Raw genomic sequence first — 24214 nt, forward strand, 5'->3', positions numbered from 1 at the left:
AATCCTCACTTTCCTAATAATATGCAGATTTTTGCAACCCGTTCGATCAAAATATTATGTTAAATCACGTCAAAAACAGTGTCTGTAGCTTCTTGAGCTGCTGCGCAGCAAGAGGACGAGCTATCACGCCGAATCACGTGACTTGAAGCTCTGAAATCAGCTGTTGAGGCGGGTGGACAAAATTTGGCCTGGTTTGGGGTCAGTTTGGTTGTTTTCAAACATCTACATTTTATAGTCTAATTGGTTAATAATAAACTCAAGTGTGCATCATGACACACACCGGCCCATATCCCCCTTCTCTATGACGTAGAGTCAGCTGGCATTGGTGTTGACGTCGCTGACGAACACGCACTTTCAGCGATCAGCAGGGAGTCGCGACTCGCGCTCATTCATGACAGGTTTTCAGCGCGAAATTGTAGCTGGATATCAAATGATCGCTATGCCAAAGTGGCATAAATATGTAAGTTATCTACAGTAATGAGTGGGAGAGTGACCCAACTCCATGGGCGTCAGTTTGGTTTGAAATGTGCTGGGGACAGAGACGCATTCAGAAGTGCATTTTCAGAAGTGCTGGGTACATTTTTTTTTCTCTTTCGCGCAGGTCATGTTTTGAAAGACTATGTCCTGCAGCTTACTAATGTAAATAAATAAAAATGTCAGATGAGAGACATATTGCGGGTCTTATAGCCTATCTTACTCATGCCGACGAAAGCGCCCCGCGAATTCTTGAATATTTTTCATTTTTGCAATTTTTTTTACCACTTCATTATCAGAGTCCCACTGGAGCCCGTGTTTTTTTTATCCTCCCTATTAGGCTACACATTAGTTACAGCCATTAAAATAGTTCAGTTTTGTTTTTAATGTCAAAGTAGATATATTTCGTTTTGTTTCTTTATTAAGTTAATTTAGAAAAATGTTTAAAGCATTTAATGTTTGTTAAACTAAAGTTTTTGCTTTTTGAAGTGACGACCAAGCGGCCAGCGGCCGACAGTGAGTTAACCCAACACTTTAGCCTCTGAAATCAACACTTGACTTGTCTTGCTTATTAAATCCATAAAAAACACTTAAAGCATCGTTTAAACGTTTAGCCTATTATCACCACCATCACAGTAAAAAGGCATTTTTGACAAGATGAGGCAGGCAGATCGCAACGGTGCGCGCAAACAAAACGGGCTACACAATCTAAACAAATAATTAAAAATAAAAAACATGCTGGTTGTCTTACCTTAGGCTACACCTCGAAATGAATATATATCCGATCTTCAATTCCCGTGCTATATGCACATTTAACGGAGTTCATGTCAACGAAATCAACCGATATGAGTATTTTATTCATCAGCTCTTTTCAACATCAAAGACCGCATTATGAGAACGAGCGACCTAAACACTGGTAAGAGCATTTAGTCTCATTAATTTTAATGAAGATGATTGTGCTTTTGAGCATCTAAAACTTAGCTTATTTTCAGTTTCACTTGTGGCAGTTTGCGTGTTGGCTTGCTTTACTCATTTGCGGCAATGCGTGTTGCATAGCGCCGTCCGCCTAAAAAAGCCCGAAGCCCGGACCGCGTCTGAGGTAGGCTATGACTGGAAAATTGGCCCGAAGCCCGGCCCTAGGGCGTAAAAAAGTCGGGGCCCGTTGGGCTCGGGCAGAAATGTAGGGCTCTACTTTGAGTAAGGCTGAAAGCGTCTTTCTTTTTAATACATTTCTTGAATGTCTCAATTACAGTAGGCCTAGCCTATAGATAATTATGATATTTGTGGCTGCACCGGGGTCCGTCATTACGCTAAATCATGAGCGGTCCATGGCACCTGCTACCCATGGCTGTTAAGAACTGTATAGGCTACATCAATCCATTACAACAATTTCGTGTTATGGGCACTGCCACTGATACAGGCAGCGGAAGAGCCTATTTTACGGAGCTTGCTTCTGATTTTCAATCGTTTTTACAACAAAAGATGTCGTTAAAACGACATAAGATCTCGTTATTATGAGAAAAGATGTAGTTAAAACGACATAAGATATCGTTATTACGACACAATTGAGTGGAAAAAATAATATGTGTGTGTCAGCAATGCTTCACCGCAAAATTGAACTCGAGGTTAAAAAAAAACTAAAAAAAAGTGGTGGGTACAAAAGGACTCATGAGGAAATCTGGTGGGTACGCGTCCCCCCCGAAATCGACGCCTATGCCCAACTCTCAAAACGTGGATTACACCTGTGACTCAAAGACTCTTACATATAACTAACTCAAAGAGCACGGTTGAATGATTGAATTGAAATGTCCATCATGGTGCACACTGGCCTGATCAGGACATCTACACCTTTTAAAGCGTCTAGACTGCGCTGTACTCGTCCCAACAGCTGCTGAAAGAGGTTTGAATAAACGATTAATCCATTTTGACTGTGTTAAGTTCTGCGTTATGTTCTATAAATATTGTACTTCACGAAAGACATAACGTTACTGTAGTTCTATCTGAAGTTAAACACAAAGGTAAACGCATTGTTATTAATTTTTTATTGTACAGTATCAGTGAATGACACATTTTGGCTGTGGTGTGTGCAGGAAAGTGTGCGTAATGCCTGCTAATTACATTGTTTATTCCGATTATATTGGGCACTTTTTGCACTTAAATGATGCATGTGTTTTTCCATGGGTTAAAATCATCGGTTAATTTCGTGATTTTGACAGTTTCCACTTGGACATTTTAGTCATGCATGACTGTTTTTGAATGCCGTGTTTTGATCCATTTTCCTGAGAAATGTTTTTTATTTTAATTTTATTTTGACATTATTTGGTTTTAAGGAGATACAATGGTGCTAATCAGCACTTGATTGACATAGCAATAAAATTATATAACATTATTTTGGCAGTTCAAATTTTGGGCGTCTTTTTCTTGAATTGGGTGGGTTTTAGTGAGCTTTTTGGCTTGAAATCGTCGACCCAATCAGTCAACACTGTCTGAAATTTAAACAGGAGCGCTAAAAGAAAATTTAAAAGAGAAAATGAATTGAAATTAGTCAACATTGTGAAACATATTCCAAAAATAGCCACAATTTCACATTGTAGCATTTTAGAAATAAAAAATCTCTGGTTTTAAGTTAAGGCTTCACTAGCTGTCTGCTTTATTTCACTGTTGCAGTCAAAATATAATTGATTGGTTATATTGAAACATTTAATAATTACTCTGTAGCAGCCACCAAGTTCTGTGAAAGATTCATTGTAAAAAGTTATGTTAAACATTAGTGCATCATTAGTGTTCTGTCTGTTGAATGCACTTTATGCTGAGGCTATTACATACATCGCCACTGAGCATTGCAGAAGCCTGATTTGTTAGTATAGAAGTATAGGCTATTTGCTCTTGGTGATAGTGACTTTGCAGAGGGTATGGCGGAGGCAAAGTCGTTGGAGCAGCATAAAGCTGAAAGAACCCGCGCAAAAAGACTCTTCACTCAGCTCGTCAATTCCATTTCTAGGACCCATACGGACATGTGTGAGGAAGAACTCAGAGAATGCTTCAACAATCTTTCACTTCAAGCCACAAAGGTCATGGAGGCAAATGAGGATGTGGAGGCTGCTTTAATCGCTGAGGGTGAGGCTGGGTTGGATGCAGAGGACGTGCCAGCATTAAGTTCGCATCAGAAGGCTGATCTAGAAAGGACAGCGAGGGAATGTGACCAGAAATTGAAGGAGGGTAAAGATCTAATTCTGAAGACTCTCTGGGACAGTTTTGGGGAGCCCCAAATGTCCCTGGCTTTCCAAGTGGCAGAGGCGGAGTGTGACCGGGTCTTTTCTGTCCAACCTTGTACGAACCTGGAAGCATATGACTTCATGCTGAGCCACCTGGGAGGATTGTTTAAAGCTGCAAGAGAAGCGCATGTCCGGTGGAATCGCTGGGCCCCTTCTGCTGAGCAAAAAGACTTTAACAGCCGTCTGACGCACGCACACACACACACACTTCCATGAAAATTATGATTGATTGTTTCAAAGGGATACTAATGACACATGATTTGGATATTTTAGTGTCTGGGAAAAATTTGGGATTAAATGGGTTAAGAGCTGGACATGGCCAGTGTGGTACATTAGCCACTTGATCGCTCCAAATCCACACTCTGTCACAACCCCAGTAAGGCTCGTCTGGAATAGTAGCCAAAAGTTTAGAGGTTTGAGCTTGAATGATCTGCTGCTCAAAGGTCCCGACGTGCTTAACCCCATTCGTGCTATCCTGTTGAGGTTCAGAGCTGGAGTCTTCGCTGCCTTGGGTGACATAAGGAAAATGTATAACTCCATCTGGCTGGAAAACAGAGAGGTCCATCTGCACAGATTCCTTTGGCGCGATCCTGGAGAAGAGGAAATTGAAGAATATGCCATAACAAGGGTAAATATCGGAGACAAACCAGCAGGCTGTATTGCTCAACTAGCCATGCGAGAGACCGCAAACCTACCCATATTCAATCACCTTAAGGAAGAGCGACGTGTGCTGCTAGAAGATGCTTATGTCGACGACATACTGACTTCCCACAACAGCATTGATCAACTGAAGGTCATAACGTTACATGTTGAGCAGATTCTAAAAGCTGGCGGGTTCCACATGAAGCCCTGGGTCTACTCAGATCAAAGTGGGAGGAAAGAGTCCAGAGACAGGAAGACTGAGCCAACGACTATGTTCTTACCAAATCAGCTAACAGAAGATAATAAAGCCCTTGGCCTTGGGTACACGGTACAAGACGAGAAGCTCCACGTCATGATCGCTGTGAATTTCTCAAAGAAAAAGAGGAAAATGAGACTTGGCCAAGATTTATTAAAAGGGCAGGTGAGATCACAAGCGCCAAATCCACTCACCAGAAGAGAACTACGGAGTCAAGTCTCCGGGCTGTATGATCCACTAGGTCTGGTGACTCCTGCCAAGCAAAAAGGGGCAATTCTGGTGCGACGAGCCTTTCAAGAGGCCAAAGTTAACTATGGCCCAACTGGGGATACCTGGGATGCAGCTTTGTCGGAAGGGCTCCGGGAGGATGCAATCAAGCTTCTGGAGGAGTATGTTGAGCTGGGACAAGTAAAAGTTCAGACCCCTGACACCACTGTTGAACCTGTTGGTATCACTTTCTCTGATGGCAGTGAGCATGCGTATGGAGCAGTATTGTATCTGCGTTGGAGCTGCAGTCAAGGCATAACTGTGAGGCTTGTGGAATCCAAGGCCAAACTGACCATATATATCCATATTTAATAGACCAAAATAGCTAACTTCCGGTGGATTGCCGTACGCATCGATTTACAACGAAAGAGTAACCCTTGACCCAAAAATTTAAATTAGCCCATGATTTACTCCCCCTCAAGCCATCCTAGGTGTATATTACACTTCTTTCAGACGAACAGTTATTTTAAAAATGTCGTCAGACGTAGCATAATCATTTTGAACTGCGCAAGGCATTACACTTTTTCCGTAAGTTGAATACAGAAGACGGTTCCTTACATAAATAAATGAAACAATCCATGAACAAAACTTGATTATGAACAGACCTTGATAATGGACACATGGAACAGCATACATTCTTCAATATTCGACAAAGTAACATGGAAAACAAGAGGCTTTAAATACATGCACTTGGTGAACACATGACTAAAACAACCAATGAATAACCAGAACTCATAACCACATGACAAGACAATAAACCAATCAGAACATAACTCATAAGACAAGGGAAGCACAAGACATGACCACCGCTGTGTTCAGCCCCAACAAAACAGGTTTTTTTTTTTTTTCCGGAAACGGTGGTACGTTGAACATCCTGTTCTGATGAAGCAAGAGTTGCAACAATGGCAGCTGAGAAGGCCATTCTTTGTGTTCTTTTGGAAGAATTTTCGGAGCCTGATAAAAACAGTATAAATACGTGTTTAATACTGCAAAATATGCTCGATGTTATGTGGAAAATGTGGTTCTTATTATTGTGATCCAACATTTGCCTCGCATTTCAGGATGAAAAGACAAACTTGTCTTCTAATATTTTCAATTGTTGCGTATACCGAGCTGCAGCGGACACATTGAAGTTGTAAACAACTTTACTTGGACCCATTGTGCGAGCGGGCTCTTTAATACCGTGTGGTTTATATGTTGCTGCTGATTGGGCTGACATTTTTGACATATCCACCAAACAAGAGAAAATGTAACCAAAATACAGCGTAGTGAATGAGTTTCTTCTTGTTAATAATGTGGACCGAGTCACTAATGAACCGATCAGCTCTGAGACACTGAAAACTGTTATCACAATTGCCATCTATTTAACATTGGTATATCGTGCAACCCCAAATTAAACTGTTGTGTGTGTGTGTGTGAGTCATTCACTGAAACGTAAATTTTCCTAAAATGCCTAAACAGCAAAGTGACTGCGCGACCCACCTCTTCCCACTCTGCGACCCACAGTTTGAAAACCCCTGTTCTAGAGCAGGTGTTTTCAAACTGGGTCGTGACCCATATGTGAGCCATCGACCTGCTGGCTCCTATGCATGTGCAAAGGATGGCTCAGACACATTTAGTCTATAGAACCACAAAAGTATGTGGTGTGGCCCAACTTTCCACGGCACAGATATCCTGAACCGAAACTACTCTAAGTAAGGCCCATGATGTAGCCATGTTCCTATGGGGTGGGTGCTTAAACCCTCAGGAGGTTGGGAACCTCTGTATTTATATTCTAGAGATATAGCATCTACAATCCAGTGGGACAGCCGCTGATGCGACAATGGTTTTCCTTTGTGAGGAGTAGCCCAAAACACAAAGCTGGTCGTTCTTTCTGAAACCTGCTGTCCTCTCCACGTACACACAAAGTACCCACACTGGACATAACGAATTCAATCTCTGATCCTCCAGAGAAGAGAACCGAGGAGGGTGGAAAGCTGTAAGTTCTGTAGTTGGAGATTTACAAGCCGAGTCCACCAATTTAGGTACAAAACCAGGGTAAGGGCAAAAAGAAACCTTTGTGAGCCCTGGAGAAAACTCGATAGTGAAACATTTATTAGTGTGTCTTTTGCATTCAGGGAGCATATAGCTGCAAAAAGTGCTGTCGTGCTTGTGGTGTGATCTATAATAATGTTACATGCCTGGGTGCTAGGGGGCGGTAGAGAGCCTTCCTAACAAGAGAGCGGGGGAGTTCGTGAGTGAATAAATTAGGTTACGCCATGTAAACATGCGCTGCTGCGTCTTTATTCCTTTTATCAAGAACCCAACACGACAGTGCTGGCTGAGAGGGTGGTTGCGGTGTTTGCTTGCGTGGTAAACAGAGGTTAAGAGCTTAATCCTCTTGTTTCCTGAGGGTGCTGGTTTCTCATTTTCTCAAGAGCTGGTCCAAACAGACGTAATGAACAAATCGTTCATGAAGTTATACACTGAAAAAAATGATTATGGCCAGATTAAATTAAGCATAATTAATTTGTGCTCGTTTAAATAATTTAAATTTATTTTTTTGATTTTAGTTTAAAAATTTATTGGTTTTATGGGAATTGCTTGTGTTTTTGTTTAAATTGAGATCAAATAAATTGATTGCGACCATTTACGATAAAATGTTTTTGTAAATTCAATGAATCATTTTTTTCAGTGTACTACTCATAACTCCACCTGCCTCATTTGCAATGCTAAGGTAAATAAAGAACTTATGTTTGAATATGTCCATAGTTTTATTTACTCAAGAAACACTGTCTATAAAGGCTATGTTTGTATGGCAATGAGCGGAGAAGAGTCTGAGTGTTCTGTTGATGCAAACAGATCCACTTCCACTGGCCTGAGAATGTTCCAAACCATTTTAACTGTCAGAGGGTTTAGTCTCCAGTCTCCTAGGTTCAAACAGCCGGGGACATGAACAGCTCGAATAGACAGGAGATGTTGATCTGCCCAGAAGTTCTTTGCGAGCATCAGCAGGGGGAGACGCGAGTTGATACCATACCTCCATGATGATTTATACATTCTACCAGAATCTGACAAAACAGAGCGTATAAAAACACTTGAGAGCTAGTTGAACTGCTCTCATTTCTAGACAGTTTGTGTACCACACCTCTGCCATGGACTTCAACTTCAAATTCTCTGAGAGAATTTTCTTATGGTGCCCCCCTCAGAACTTGGTGCCCTATGGTGATGCGCGTGGTGGGAGCGGCAGCACTGGGTATGTATCTCTGCAAAACACTAGTGGGTGTTTCTCAATTAGTGGGACGTGTTAATTTGCTCTAATCCATTATCTGGGGGCTTGGTTTAGGGGTAGGCCTTCATAATTTTCATTAAGTCTGTTGAAAAATTGTAGAAAACATCCATTGTAGTTTGAAAATGGCCACTGATCAGTAAATGGCTACTTAAAACCGCGCACTATACCCATTCCCTAAATTACTCAACTATATACAATTGCAGGAATAAATGAAAACGAGTTAGTGAATTCGGACACTTAGTGCAGTGGAAGGGCTGCTGCTTTTGCATAATTTCTGCTTGCCGTTTAATAATCATTTAAAACGTAGCAAACTGGCAGCTCCAGTATAATTAAAAGATTGAAATCCTTGAACTCCGCCATGGAACTAGCATGTGTAACCCTTGAGGGGTCTATTGCAGTAGGCTACTTCTCAAACCTGTCTGGGTACCACTCCACCAGTGCTCGTTCAAGTTTACTGCATCAATGGAGCCGCGAACTTCACATACTTTTGAAAATCCAGCGTTTAGTTGATCCTGGTTAGCACTCATTGTCACAGCTGTAAACACAACGGCGTTCTTCTTCCACGACGGAGTTTGGAGTTACGGCATTTGTTTCCAGGTGGACCATTAAAGAACGCAACACACACTCATCTCACGGACATCCTTGTAGAATTCAACGAATCGGATAACTACTTCGAAACTCCTGAAGTGTTTCCAGAAAAGTGTGCCATATGCCTCAGACGTTCAGCCAACGGTCCGTGGGCATGACCTCTGAGGCTTAGACTAGAGCTAAGGTGCCTGGTCAGTGCCGGCCCTACCTAATAAGCAATATAAGCGGTTGCATAGGGCCCCACGCTAGGCGTTAAGACAGTAATGCGTGGTAATACGTATGACAACGTTTGATTGTAGTTGTACCAGTCGTGTGTTGTTAATTTTTGAAAATGAACGGCGACACTATCAACCTGATACAAAGAAGAGGAAAATGGGGGGAAAAAATGAAGATAAGAGTTACATTTTAAAAAGATATTGTTAAAATGGCAGTTGCTGCATCATGTCTTATTGGTTTAATTCGGCATTCACAAGCGCTTTGAAGACGGTGTGCCACGGTATCAGTGTCGTGCATGACATTGTTATCGTGGGCACTTCAAAATATGTTAATAATTCTAAATACCTTAATATCCAAATGGTTTAGATTTTTAGAATGCATATTAGCTTCTTTTCCATCTACCAGTGCAATTCTACAATAAACTAGACTTTCATACAAAATAGCGGCACAAAACATCCGTACACAGCCAAAATTGACAGTTAAAAGGTAGGGTAGGTAGGATTTGGTTAAAAAAACTTTCCAAATTTGTTTAAACTTTCTTCATATATCAATACATAATTAAAATGCAAGTACTCAGAAAAAGAAAGTATAAAAATTGAGTGTCTGTAGACCTCTCACGACTGTTTTAAAGACAGCTCATTATTTCCATTCACTCCACCTTCTCCCTTCTGGGCTCTTTCCAAAGCCACGCCCCCAAAACACATGAACGCGCTACGCCGACCACGATCAGCTCAGCTAAAAGACGCATTATTTACCTGAGGCGAGTGGAGAAGTGCATGTAGTGACATCATGTCAGAATCACATGTAATAAATCTAACTTTATCATTATGAATATAAACAAATAAGATGAACGTTATGAATCAGTGAGTCGAATCAGCAGTTTGGATCCCCAAATTTCAGCAGTTTGGCGGTTTGACACGCGATCCGAATCATGATTCGACTCACTGATTCATAACGCTTCGAAGCTTCATGAGGCCGTGTCTTGAAATCGTCATCACTATATAAGTCGTTATTTAGGGGGTTTTTGCGCACAAAAACTATTCTCGCCGATTCATAAAGTTATTGTAGAACCACTGTAGTGAGATGGACTTTGTAACGACGTCTTTAGTACCTTTTAAGGGTCTTGAGAGTGAACCGTGCATTGTGCCAATGGAGGCCTTTCAGAGCCATCAGATTTCAACTAAAATATCTTAATTTGTGTTCCAAAGATGAACGGAGGTCTTACGGGTGTCGAACGACATGAGGGTAAGTAATTAATGACAGAATTTTCATTTTTGGGTGAACTAACCCTTTAAGACTTGTTTGCAGGAAGAATGGGACAAAATTACACCTGAAACACTTCATCACTTGGTGTCTTCAGTCCCTAAACGTCTTTTAAGTGTTGTGAAAAGGAATGGCAACATTACAAAGTGGTAAATGCTTTACTGTCCCAACTTTTTTTGAAATGTGTTGCAGGTCTGAATGACAGGAAAGGATGCATATTTACAAATGACAGGAAGTTGACCAGACAAAACATGAAATATTTTGTGTTCATATTGTCTGCAATGAAATACAAGTCAAAGTAAATTTAGAAATCACTTCTTTTTTTTTTTTTTTGCGTTTTCCATACTGTCCCAACTTTTTCTGATTTGGGGTTGTATATCTTGAAAGATAAATATATTAAGTAAGACAATTTGGTCAAACTTTACAATAAGGTGTCAGTGTAGGATGTGTACCTTGGAATGGGTTGGGGGTGGTTAGGTGAAACTGTAGGTAGTGGGGGCCCCTTTTGGAAATCTGCTTAGGGCCACCAAAACGCCCTGTGCCAGGTTGCTGTAACCAAATTTAAGATGAATTGTAAAAAAAGATTACAAATAAAAATAAAAACATTACCCCCCTTATTGTCATAAAGGGCAAAATTAACTGTATAGACCAAAACCACTTTTTGTACCAGGCTGTAAACATATTTTTTTTCTGCTGTAAAGTTGGGCATTTTTAACATGGGGGAGATACAGGACTCCCTTTTGGAGTCTGTCTCTAGCGGCCAGTCAATCAATTGCAGTTTAACACTCTGGTGCTCTTCGTTTAGGGGTTTCTTTGGTTATCTTCACAGTCAGAAGTGACCGGGCACTTAAAAATTAAACTTCCTCCACCCCAGTAAAACCAATGTAATTTGTTTTTCTTCAATAATATTTTTTCTATTTTCTTATTTCTTATTTCGAGATTTGATGGTAGGCTACTTATTAATATTTATGCAATAGTTATGGTCAAATTTTGCCATTGAAAATAATATATTTTTTTAATTTATTATTATTTTTAGGCCTAATCAATACAGTATTTCAGATTAAGGCCTTCAAAATATTTTTTTTTGAAGGCAGATTAGCGCCATCTGTTGGAATTCTTTAATCAAACATGCATTCATGGGTGTGACCACTAGAGGGCTCTGGAGAGGCTTTTGGACATTGGTCATTTTTGACCGATGAACACAAAAGGTAGTATTTTTTTACGACCACTTGGCATGCTCGAATCATGCCCTCAATTGTTTTTGTTTGTTCACATACCTAATGCCATAAAAGTCACCAAGTTTCATATAATTCAGATGAAGGTGTGATTTTTAGAATTTCAAAACAGAAAATGTTCCGATCAGAAATGACCGGAGAGCACCAGAGTTAAGTCACTTCCTTGTTGGCTTCAAGAGAGACCGCGGCAGGTTAGTTGTACACTCGTTATTGCGGTGCATTGTGGGATAATGCACTCGATAATGTCCAGTAAGGTTTCGGACACTACAAATGGCTGTCCCCTCAAATCCTTTGTTTTGTGTGCTTGTTATTTGCATTTGATTTGTACTGACTGCATAGCCTACATTAATTAAACAAGTTAAAGTGTTTGAATAAAGCATTCATTTTTCTACATTCTTAGGAATTTCCTGATTAAGGTTCTTACAAGGTTCTAAATCATGGTACCACAGCGATATCAAGTGTCCCAGTGAAACATTACAACATCATTATTATTTGTTTAGAGTGGTGTATTGCAGGCTTCTTCTCAAATCTGGGTACCACCCCACCAGTGCTCATTTTGTATGTCTCCCTAATTGAACACACAAATTTTGCAATAGCGGCATATTTAATTTTTGACAGGGATGAAAATGTGTGTTCAATACATTGTACCATTGTTTTCTAAATTATTTTATTGAGAAAATTTACAAATGAACAAAACAGTAGCTTATACATGGTAAGAGATCAATGACATGCACACATGCACATGCAGAAAAGAGAAAAACAAAAACAAAGAGTAAGAAAATAGTAATAGACTTGTAGTAGAATTATTAATCATAAAATAACAATAATAATAGTTGTAGTAGTGGTAGTAATAGTAACAACAATAATATTCATGATAATAATAGTAGGAGTAGGCTAGTGGCAGCATTAGTAGTTTATAATAATAGTAGTAGTATTAGTAATAATATTAGTAGTAGAGGTAGTAACAACAATAATAATATTCATGATAATAATACTGCCCTATATAGGCAAAAGACCTTAACTCGCTAGAGTGTGGAACTGAGAAAATGACTTGGTTGTCCAGCCAAATTAATTATAGGTAGGACACTGGAAATCTGTCAATTAGATGTTTTAGTAATGAAAATGATCTACATAAAAAAATATTGAGCTCAAACTTGACTTTTGACCCCTATTTTGAAGTTACTGTACTCTGCCTTTGTATTGTCTGCAAAAAGTGAGAAGTCAGACCCAGGCAAATGGCAGTAACTTCCACATTATCAATATTTGGTTGCTGTTCACCATTTACAAAATCATTATAGTAACACCTGTATAAAATCTAGTGACCTCAAAAGCCATCTCAACCATCCTTAAACACCATTAGTAAAAACAACCTCTCAACTATTTGTTTTACCTACACTTTTATTCAGGTATCGTGTGTGTCAGAAGTGCTTCAGTGACAGATATGACACAGGCTACACTGTAATATAAACGCTGCAAACTTTAATGGACAGTAAAACAACGGCAGAATACCGTAACTCCAGGCTGACACAGTAACTTCTAAACAACGGCTGAACAATAGCAGAGTATCCAACAGTGGATACAGTTTTCTGCCTTGGTTTCTCCTGGGCTTTTGGAAGTTACTGTGAAGACAACCCATTATTTTCTCAATTGACTCAAGATACTTATCTACATGATAAAGGAGATCTTGAATGTCCCAAAAATATCAATAACTCATTTTCGACCAAAAATGAAGTTACTGCCTTTTGCCTTTGTAGGGCAGAATAGTAGGAGTAGTGGTAAGTGGTTTATAATAGTAGTATTAGTAATAATAATAATAGTAGTAGTAGTAGTAGTAGTGGTGGTGGTAGTAACAATAATAATATTCATGATAATAATAGTAGGACTAGTGGTAGCATTAGAAGTTCATAATAATAGTAGTATTAGTAATAATAATAATAATAATAATAATTTAGACCAGTCAATACAAATATTGTAGATATACATCATTCTCCATGTCTGGGAGCCACTCCACTGTCAGTGAGCACAAGCAACAGACCTTCCCGACATAGACATCTCTCTCCGATCCAACTTTTGACTGGTTCATCTCTAATGATTGTGCCAATGCAGTTTTCATACAGTCATTAAAAAAAAAAAAAAATAATTATATATATATATATATATATATATATATATATATATATATATATATATATATATATATATATATATATATATATATATATATATATATATAAATAAAAAAAAAAATATATATATACACATTTTTATATTGACAGCTGTTTGGGGGATTATTTGATGGTGCCAAAATCTCTCCCATTCAGAATGGTATAAAAAATTACAAGTTATAAAGTCAGAATTGCGAGATATAAAGTCACAATTGTGTGATATAATCACAATTGAGTATAATCAACAAGAGTTCCGTATGCAACTCGTTCTGTGAGTTCTGGATGACCGCCAGAGGCTGTCAGAGCCAGGAATCAAACTCTCGGTCTCTGGTGTGAAAGTCTTAGATTCCACCACTGAATTAACCAAAAAGGAAAAGGGCACAAAAAGCCCTTTCTTCCAGGCAATCACAAAAACAGAAGAAAATCCAGTCCAAAAAGGACATAAAAATCAAAAAGGAGCGTCAACAATCTCAAAAACAGAAGCGCAGGGAAAAAGGCTCCAATAACAGCAAAAAGTAAACTCTGGAAACAATCAAAAAGGCACAAAAGAAAACTTCTTGGAACAAGCACAAACTTACAGAAGTCACAGGTTTAGGAACCATAATAACCAATCGAAGATGCAGAGAAACGGATCAGCTTAAATACACAGCACAGAACGAGACACAGGTGAAAACAATAGCACAGATTACAAAAGGCTCATGTTTAGAGATGAGAGTCCTAAAAATAAAACATTACAAGGCAAAAACTCGGACAGAGGTAGTGCTTCACACTGGATGTAATCTCTCGTTGCAAATGCTCAGGTCAAGTCCAATAGGAACAGTGCCGCCGCTCCCATTACGCGCATCACGCGCTGCGCGTAGGGCACCAAGTGCTCAGGGGGGCACCGCAAGAAAATGCTCTCTCTAACCCCAAACCCCCACTCCCACCCCCTCGCTCTATAAAAAAATTTTAACGCCACAATCGCGGGCATCATAAAGTGATCGCGCTTAGGGCATCAAAACGGCCAGCGGTGGTACTGAATAGGAACATAGTGCATCATGACCAGGATGACTCGGGGTCCTCTGCTATTTAACCCTGTGACTTCCTGCAGACTGTCCCTACAAAATCTTCTCGCTCTGACTTCACGTGACCGAAAGCTCTGGTGGTCATCAGCGAAAAAGTTGGTCTGATTGCCATAAAACTTCTGTGGCCCTCAGATAGCCATGGAGAACTCTTACTGGGCACAAATACTGCTTCCACTTCCCTCCTGTATATTCAACCTCGGAGGATTAAAAACTGCCAGATCAATAGTATGGTTCCTTAAATGGGCAGAGAACCTCTTGGGGAGAAATTCTGGGTTCGGCCATAATGTTCAACATTCCAGCACATACAGGATGTATTAAATGATAACTTGATAATGATAACACGTACTTAGTTGAAATAATGGCCAAGAGAAACACAGTGAGAGCCACTTCAGGTTGCTCTGTCCAGGGGTTCGAACAGGGGCAATGTAAGAGATTTTAAGACTAACCCAAGTGGTCTGAGGGGAGCGCAGTCGCTGATCACCTCTAAGAAACCAAGGCATGAGACCCCAATGGTTGACTATCTATTCGTACATGATGGGCTGAAATTGCAGCCTAGACTCTTAAAGTAGAATCTGCCCTTTTATTTTCTAGCAGTGACTGCAGAACACATGAAACCAGGGGAGCTGGGAAGTGCTCTGGGCCCACTTATACACCAATCAGAGAAGAGCTTCCATGGATAGGCATAAGCACTTCTGGTGGAAGGTGCTCTAGAGTTCAATATAATGTTCTGCACTCTCTCGATCAGACTCTCAAAAGTGGTTCTGGCCCTTCAGAGGCCAAACACAAAGCTGCAGGTGGTCTGGATTCAAATCTGACCCTCCGACTATTGGAGAAGTTCCATTCTCCTGGGAGTGCCCCAGGGATCCCCCGCTAGGAGCTGGTACAGCATTGGAAACCATGGTCTCCGGAGCCAGTAGTACTGCTTGTAGTTCCAGGACATTTATAGTCTCACCCTTTTGCTGGGGATCCCATTGCCCTCTGACAGCTCTGTGTTGCCGGATTGCTTCCCAGCTCCCCATGAAGCGTCAGTCTGTCTTTCTCCCTCCCAAGAACACACACTCAGAGCAACCCTCTTGGTCAGATACAACCTCCTCCGTGACTTCAAGGAAAATGCCTCGCTCTGTAACATTGATCAACCTGTTCTTGTGTCAACTAGGGTTCAGGTGAAGACCGGAGAGCAGCGGGGGGTTCTATTGCGCATGCGTTACTTTAACTGTTACTTTGTGACGTTCTACACTAACCGTCTACTACAGGAGAACAGCTGATTTGCTATAGTAGTTAATACGTGACAGATTAGATAAGTAAACATAATATTTTATGGTTATGTGTCATTTTGATTGTATCTGTATACAATTCAATGCCAAAAGCAACCTTTCTTTTGCTCGTTAAATGATTAAATTATTAATTATGCTGCCCTCCTTATTGTTGCTTGGTGATTTTTGCGTTCTTTGGCTACGGCAGTTAACAATTTACTTCTGGTGGCCGTTGCCGTTCCATCAGCAACTGTTGCTTAAAGACCCTATTGCCACAGTAGCCGCTTCCGCTTCTTCCGGTCAAGCATTTGTGGGGTAACACAGCGCTTTTGATCATATTAGATACATTTGAGCATGTTGAAAATTATGTACTAGCGTTACTCTGTGCATTCGCTCAGAGGCTACTCTGAGTCACTTTTTGCACACTGCAATAAGCTAGATCGATATTAGTCATGGTAAAACATGGTAGTCATGGTAATTCCCGAGATTCAAAAAATAAATAAAAGTGTTGAGCGTATATAACAATGATTAGTTTTCTGTAAAACTATACTGTATAACTGTATAAATGTATCCAAACAGTTGTTCCCTTGTCTAATAAAAAACATAATATATTTAAGCGTCTCAGGTGTTTCCATGGTTTCTACAAAATAAAACTGGAAATTGAGGGTAACGCAGGTATGGTGTCATTGATAGGCGACGCACGGACACTGTCCATGTCCTGGTAAAAAAGGCTTATTTCTTTTCTTTTTTTAATTCTTGGAAACATCTGGGATAGTACACAAGTCAACAAAATATATAACACTGTTCTAGTGGGTTTTTGGATATTTTAATAAAAAAATCTTACATATTGTGGTTTTAAAACAATGAATTCAGCATGGGGCATAATGCGCTAAGCAGACTAGAGGTCCTAGACTGGCTTAAGTGGACAGGATCCATGCCTGAAGGACAGGGACATCCAAGTTATAGAACCTGGAAAATGTAGACGGGTGAGGACCAGTCTCTGTGCAGATGTCAACAGGAGGAAGCCATTCTCTCACTCCAATAGGACATAGGCCAGCACTATCGGGTACTCTATCCAACGGGACAGTCTTTGCTTCATAACTGGCAGCCCCTTAGTGCAGCTTCCGAAGCACACAAAAAGCTCCTCTGATTTAAATGGCTAGAGAGCTCAACATATATTCTACTCACTTGACTGATGCTAAAGCCAGCAGAAGTGCAGTCTTAAGCAAAAGAGGCCGCAACTTGGCCGACTGTAGCAGTTTGAATGGAGAGTCTCGAAGGCCCCTTAGGACTGTGGACAAGACTTTGGTTGGAACCATATGGGGATTAGGTGGATTCAGCCTTCTGGCACCCTTAATAAACCTCACTATCAAGTTGTTCCTACCCACACTATCCACCATAAGGGATCTTCATTCCGGATTGTGCACCAATCTAAAAAAAACAGACCACATAAGGGCATAGAGACACCCAGTAGAAGGTAATCTGGCCTCTGAAATGGTGTTCACGACCCTCTTGGGAAGGCCAAAGGCTCCCGTCGAGAGGCCATAGATGGAGGCTCCACAACTTGGTTTGAAAGTGTCAAATTGTCCCTTTTGCCTGGGAAAAGAGGTCCTTCCTCAGTGGGATTGACCAAGGGGCTCCTGGCAGCAGCTGCACCATCTCAGGGAACCACGGTTGCTTCTGCCAGAGGGGGGGCCACTAGAGAGACCAAGCGACTCTCCTCCCTGATTAGTCGCTCCCAGAGGGAGCAGAGCTACTGGGGGGAAGGCATACAGGCGCGAACTGGTCCGTGAGAGTTCTCTTCTGAGGCAAAGAGGTTGCTCTCTCAAAGACACTCCACATCATCTGAACCGTCTGGGGGTGGAGTCTCCATTCCCCTGGAGATACTTTGTTCCGGGACAGCATGTCTACTCCCACGTTCTGTCTGCCTGCCACGTCCACTACCTTCACCGAACGGAGGTTGTGCTGTGCCCATAGGTGGAGGCGCCTCACCACTATATACAGAGGGTGTGACCTGAGTCCCCCTGGTGGTTTATGTAAGCTACCACCATCATGTTGGCCGGACAGACCAGGACATGGTGCTCCTTAAGTTCTGGCAGGAAGGCTTTGAGTGCCAGAAAAACTGCCATCATTTCCAGTCAGTTGATGTGCCAGTGCTGCTCTGGGCTCGACCAAGAGACAAATGCTGGATTGCCATTACATAGGGTGCCCCAACCTGAGTTGGTGGCGTCTGTCATTATTACTTTTCTTCTGGAGACCGTCCAGAAAATCCACCCCCAACTGATACAGATGGGGTGCGTTCCAAGGGGCCAAGGCTCTGACACAGCCATGGGTCACCCCAATGTAAGTCATCCCAAGCGCCAGGCGCAGTACAGCAGGCTTAGGAGTACTACTAGGGTGGCTGCAGCCATCAGAACCAGAGGAAGTGAGACCACGACCTTGAATAACGCTGTAAGCCGCTGAATTTTCAAAGTGCGTTCGGACAAAAGCCAGGCCCACATCTGGGCGGAATCAAACTAAATGTTGGCTGGGAAACAGCGAGCTTTGGCGAGATTGTTCCTGAACCCCAGGCTTTCCAAATGGCTGAGGAGCAGGGAGGAGATGATCTTCGCACTGGAGGAGAAAGATTCTGATGAAATAGCAATCAGCACCGACTTATATAGACTTAAATGCCATTTGTCTGTACAAGTGCACACACGTGATTCAATCAGGCTTCAGTATTTCAGAGCAAAAGGAGTTTCCCCAAAGCGTCAGAAACTGACGCAATGCGAGTGAACTGTATCGAAAGGTAACTACAGCCTTTTCTATTCTTTGCTCTACACAAGGACGGACATCAACACTTTGTCCAGCATGGGGTCTTCTCTGCAACGTACAAAAGGCTTTTTAGTGACCAGTCAATTGTATGCCTGTCACAGATGGATTGTAGGGGTCAAGCGCTATTCAAGCAGAGATTGTCCAGTTGAGTGACTCATGTTATTCAGGTGGTCTGTCCATGAAGCATTTCATTCATCTAGGTCATTGTAGTCGGGTAGAATTTTGTTGAAACAACTGCACTTTTCCTTCTAAAGCAAACAGTTGTTGTAAAGGATGTTTATCAATGCTTTGCTCTACAAAATTGATCAGCTGTGTTCTGAATAGCAAACTAACATCGTCTCCTACTTTTTTACAGTGTATGTATTCAGTATACAATTGTTTGCATACAGTGCATGAATGACCTACTACATTTGTTAAAGTGTGCAGTTCACAGCACACTGTACAAAATATTGTATCCCACAATGCAATACACTTAACTTGACCCTTCATTTCCGATGAATGAGGTGTAAGTAGCAGCCACTAATTTTACCTTTTTTGTAACTTTCTTTATCAGACTGACAGAAATATTCTCACAAAATTTAAAAAGACCTGCTTTTATTTCCAACTTAATTGTTCTATGCCACTCACATGATGAGGTCATGTGACAACCATGTAGCACATTGTTCAAAGCATTTATTATGGAATAATGCCTACTGTTTCAGTTACAGCCCTGATTACATGTCATCTACTTAAAATAAACCAATAAAAATTGTGTCATGTGTCAAGGCACCAGTTTCAAAATGTTCAGATTTTAAAGTGTGGTCGTATGTCACACTCCAAAGGTTTATGTTGTTTGCATTAACTTTCATGCAAGACATCACCCAGTTCTTTCAAGCATGAAGGAAAACATGTCACATGCAACTGTTTTTTTCTCCTACAATGCTAGACGATTAGACGGGGTGAGTGTGAAAAAAGGTTTGCGCATGATTGTCTGTTGTTACAAAATATTTTCTTCCCCAAAAAAAGGACAGAAAAGAGGTGTTTAACATAGTCACATTAACAACATTGCCAGAGAAAAACATTATTTTAATAATAGATAATATAGATAAATAATACAGATAAAGTGCTGTTCTCAGCAAATGTATCTATTGATGATGATGTTTCAGTGCTTTCTTTACCTAAAAGGCTGACATATAACTTCTAAAATGTGACAAATTCAGCTTTCAATTCAGATAATATTATAAATAAACACCCATTTTGTTAATTTTATTTATTACGTTTATTAACATTCCAAAATGTCATTTTTTAAAATACAGTATCACATTAATTATACTAATCTCCAATTTACAGAATTCTGAAATTTATAATAGGCCTATATAAAATTTCAATCTGTATAATACATTTACTTTTTTTTAATTGAATTAATTCAATAATTATGTGTTATTGCTTGCTTTGTCCAAGATAGGCTAGGCCACACAAGATAGACTCTCTATCATTTGTGGTGTATCTTGGACAAAGCATAGAAATAGCCTAATAATAATAATAATAATCATAATAAAGACATCTATATTTTTGCAGAAAATTAAACAGCAATAAGTAATCCATATAGCTTTATCACTACACAAACGTTTTGAAACATTAACATTTCCTGTATATGTGTTCAGGTGCATCAACAACTCTAATTTCGTTACAAGAAGAATGATGCTACAATTTTAATATCACAAATCTGTTGTCAGGAAGGCGAGCTGTCCTCGAAACCACGCATGCCCAGCAGAGTCACACGTCCAGGCAGTTAGTGCACGGATATACTTCTCATTTACTTCCATCCATAGCACGGTGACGGGTCTCTAAGCAGCCTGACACAGGAGAGAGAGAGAGCGCGACTGGAGGCAGTTTAAGGGAGGGGGCAGTAGCAGCAGCAGCAGCAGTAGTAGTCGATGCTGGTGACGCAGGAAAAACACCCAACAGCAGACAATAAACCAATGGTCTGATCTCAACACAGGCGTGTTATTTATAATCGGGACAGCCAGGCACATGCACGCGGCTGAAAAATTATTAAACAGCACTTAAATGATCCGATCTGTGGTCGTATGGAGGAAAGATCCCGTTTGATTCTCGGTAAGTGGGTTTGTGTGTGAAGCTAAAGGAAACTAGCCGCTAATAGCAGATGATTTGCAAGTCAGTGCTCACTTAGCTTAGCTCGAACAGCTCAATGAACGAATTAAATAAGTCTGGATATTTGTCAACGTTTATATATTTACAATCCCCGCGCATTTTAGCGGTTCAGTTGCTTTGAAGATCTATTCAAGCTAAATAGCATTTGCATTTAACGGCAGCTCTGTTTGAGGAGGTTGATTTGTGGCTAAACAAGTGGTTTTGACGTGGGCAGGTCGGTTGTTTTTGGCACTAGTTGATCCTTTTTAGTTTTTGGCAGGTTATGAGGTATAATATGGGCTTGTGGGATAATTAAAATGGGTGTTTTGGTGTTTTAATAGCTTTAAATTCACTGTCACGAGCTGATTGTGTTTTGCTGGAGTCCAGCTGTTAGCCGTTAGCACGGTAACGTTAGCCTGTTTCTGCTGCTGTATTTACATTCACTTTCGCTCTTACTTTTGGGTTATAAATTAAGATTGAATTTACAAAAACAGTATCATGTAAAGCCTCAGAGATTTAATGATATTTAAGAATGGCTGGTTACACGGATAAACCTGTTTTAACTCTGATTGTGTTTGTAAGAGGAAACGGGCCTAAACTGCCACAGTTTCAAACTAGGCCCAATACATAATGGCTGTATCTCGAAACCTAGTATGCTGCCCACCCAGACAATATATATTTGGGCATCGTAGGCGCGTTTGCAGCGTTTAAACTGATCGAGGATAAAAACCTTATAAACTCCCTTCCTTGACAGCATTTTTGGACTTCATAGGCTGTCTAGGTAGCAGCTCAATGTGTTTTGAGAAACAGCCAATATCACCTCTTTTTTGTATAATTCAGTATTTTGAAATATGGAGATGATTTCTCATAGCTACAATATTTATATTGACGTTATGGGAAACGCCCATCTTTGGCCATTAGCGACAATAAGGTTAATTTCCTCCCATAATCTGGTCAGTCTGTACGTTTATTCTGCTTGCCAGTGTGTGTGTGTATGTGTGTGTGTGTATGTGTGTGTGTGTGTGTGTGTATATATATATATATATATATATATATATATATATATATATATATATATATATATATATATATATATATATAAAAATACACACACACACACACACATACACTGTGTAGTGTGATGTCATTGATTCAGGGAAATGTTTCTGTAGTCATTATGCATACTAGCCTGTCCGCATTTACTGCCAAACCAGCAAGTTTGTTTAAAACAATCTTATTTAGACTGCTTCTGTGTTATTGTATTGTGATTTATTGAGAATTTCAATTTTTCTCTTGTATTAAGGAATCTAGGCATATTACTTTTCATTGACCAGACCTTATTGAACACATTTCCAACATTGGTCAAATGTGTTTATACACATTGTTAGTTACACTTGACACTTTGTAAATTTCTGTATGGTTAAATTTGATATCCACATTTCTTTAAATTAAATAGATGTTTAAAACATTTTTAAATACTTTTAAAATCAGTAATGCTGCATTGTAGAATTTTTTATATAGAAAAATTGCTCTTATTGATCAACAGCAAAGACGCAAGAGGTTTATTTTCCAAAAATCCACATAACTTTACAGAAATCAGTGCCTGAATGCCATGTCAGCATTTCTTTCTCATGTATGAAATTTGTGATGGTTTGGCTTTGTCTTAATTTTTTGTAACAAACGATAATGTTTTGCTCATTACAAGTCAAACATCCAATGAATCGTTGAGTAAAGCTGCATCTATTCTGCCTTATTAGTTTGAGAGCCATTTGGCAATTTGGTGTGTGCAATGAAAAAAGACAGTTGTTTAGGGTTATATTACAGTACACAGACATGCTTCATTTTGAATCATGAATAAATTTGTTAAAATCAAAATATTCTTTTGAATTCAGAAGCACATCCAAGGTAGTTAGTATTATGTTACCATGACAATTTCTTTAAACATTATTATACATTACATTGTGAAAATCATCCAGTTTGCTAAAAAGGCAAGGCAAGTTTATTTGTATAGCACATTTCATACACAGTGGCAATTCAAAGTGCTTTACACAGAAATGAAGTTAAAATATTCGTAAGTGAATAAAATAAAAATATATATAGTATAATAGGAATTAAAAGAAATAAAAAATAAAGATGAAATCCCCCATCTGGGGTGGAAGAAAATGGAGAGTCAGGTTTACTTAAAAAAATATTTGTCAGGTAACTGTGCGTTTAGACAGTACCCTTACAGACAAAAAGGTTGATGAGAGAGCCCTCATGTTTTTTCTCATTGTATTTCTGTCATGTCATTCAATGTAATCTAAACCCTTGGAATAGACAGGTTTCAGATTGAATTAATGTCTTTTTTGCATGTGTTTGTTAGTGAATTTATGTAATCTCATCAGATGTGTGCCCTTTTTCAGTTTTTTCTTTATTTGGCCTTATATTTGTGCTAACCAGGCCTGCGTTTCCCAAAATCATTGTAAGCCTATAGATCGTAGAACCATTGCCACCAATGGTCTCTACGATCAACTTGGCTCACAATGCGTTTGAGAAACTCAGCACAGACCTGTTTTTTATGCTATGATTTAATACCCTTTGCACCAGCCAGCATCATCCTCCTGGGAAGCATAACATGTACTATAAAATGATCTGGTACTTGTTTTGAATGTCACATCTTGTAGTTATTTAGTGACTGTTATACAATGTATGACAATATAAGCAACTATAAATGGTTCCAGAATCTTTATGAAAACTGTCAGCTTTGTAATTTAACATTGTTTCTCACAAACAATTCTGTGCTACCATGTAGGCCTATGTGAACTAAATATGAAATATCAGATATTCAGTTTCTTGAGCAAACAAATTTGAACTCTTAGAATATATGTAGGGTTGGGTATCGTTTGAATTTTAACGGTTCCGATTCTGCTTATCAATTCCTTGGATGTCATTCACATTTATTCTAATTCTTATTGCAAAACATTTCATTGTAGCTGAATACCATAAAAAAAAATCAACAGGCTAAAGAAACATTACACACAGAACTTTTGCCTATGGTTTAAAAACAACATAGCAAAAACAACTAGCCTAACTAATATAAATTTCAAGCATTATTAAAGACAAGTAAACATGCAGTAATTAAAAAAAGAACAAATAAAAAATTTGCAAGCATACAAATAAATACAACTGAACAAGATATGATTGAAATTAACATTGTTTTAAGATTTTCAGGTACAGAAACGGTAATCATATGCAAAATAACACTGCACTTTATAAACAAAAAAACAAAACAAATAAAAATTGCAAATATAATTACGAA

The 24214-nt window shown here is 39.6% G+C and overlaps 1 protein-coding gene across 4 annotated transcripts in view; it reads left to right on the forward strand.

The window, feature by feature from the left end:
* The first annotated feature begins 20515 nt into the window (after window positions 1-20515).
* Window positions 20516-24214, forward strand: part of usp9 (ubiquitin specific peptidase 9) — a 38717-nt gene continuing 35018 nt past the window's right edge. For all 4 annotated transcript variants that reach the window (XM_079821571.1, XM_079821572.1, XM_079821573.1 and 1 more), the window contains exon 1: window positions 20516-20880. The gene's annotated coding sequence lies outside the window, so the exon portion shown is untranslated. The remainder of the gene's footprint in view (window positions 20881-24214) is intronic.

The sequence above is a fragment of the Gobio gobio genome (assembly GCF_949357685.1).
Source record: "Gobio gobio genome assembly, chromosome: 7".
Classification (NCBI taxonomy): domain Eukaryota; kingdom Metazoa; phylum Chordata; class Actinopteri; order Cypriniformes; family Gobionidae; genus Gobio; species Gobio gobio.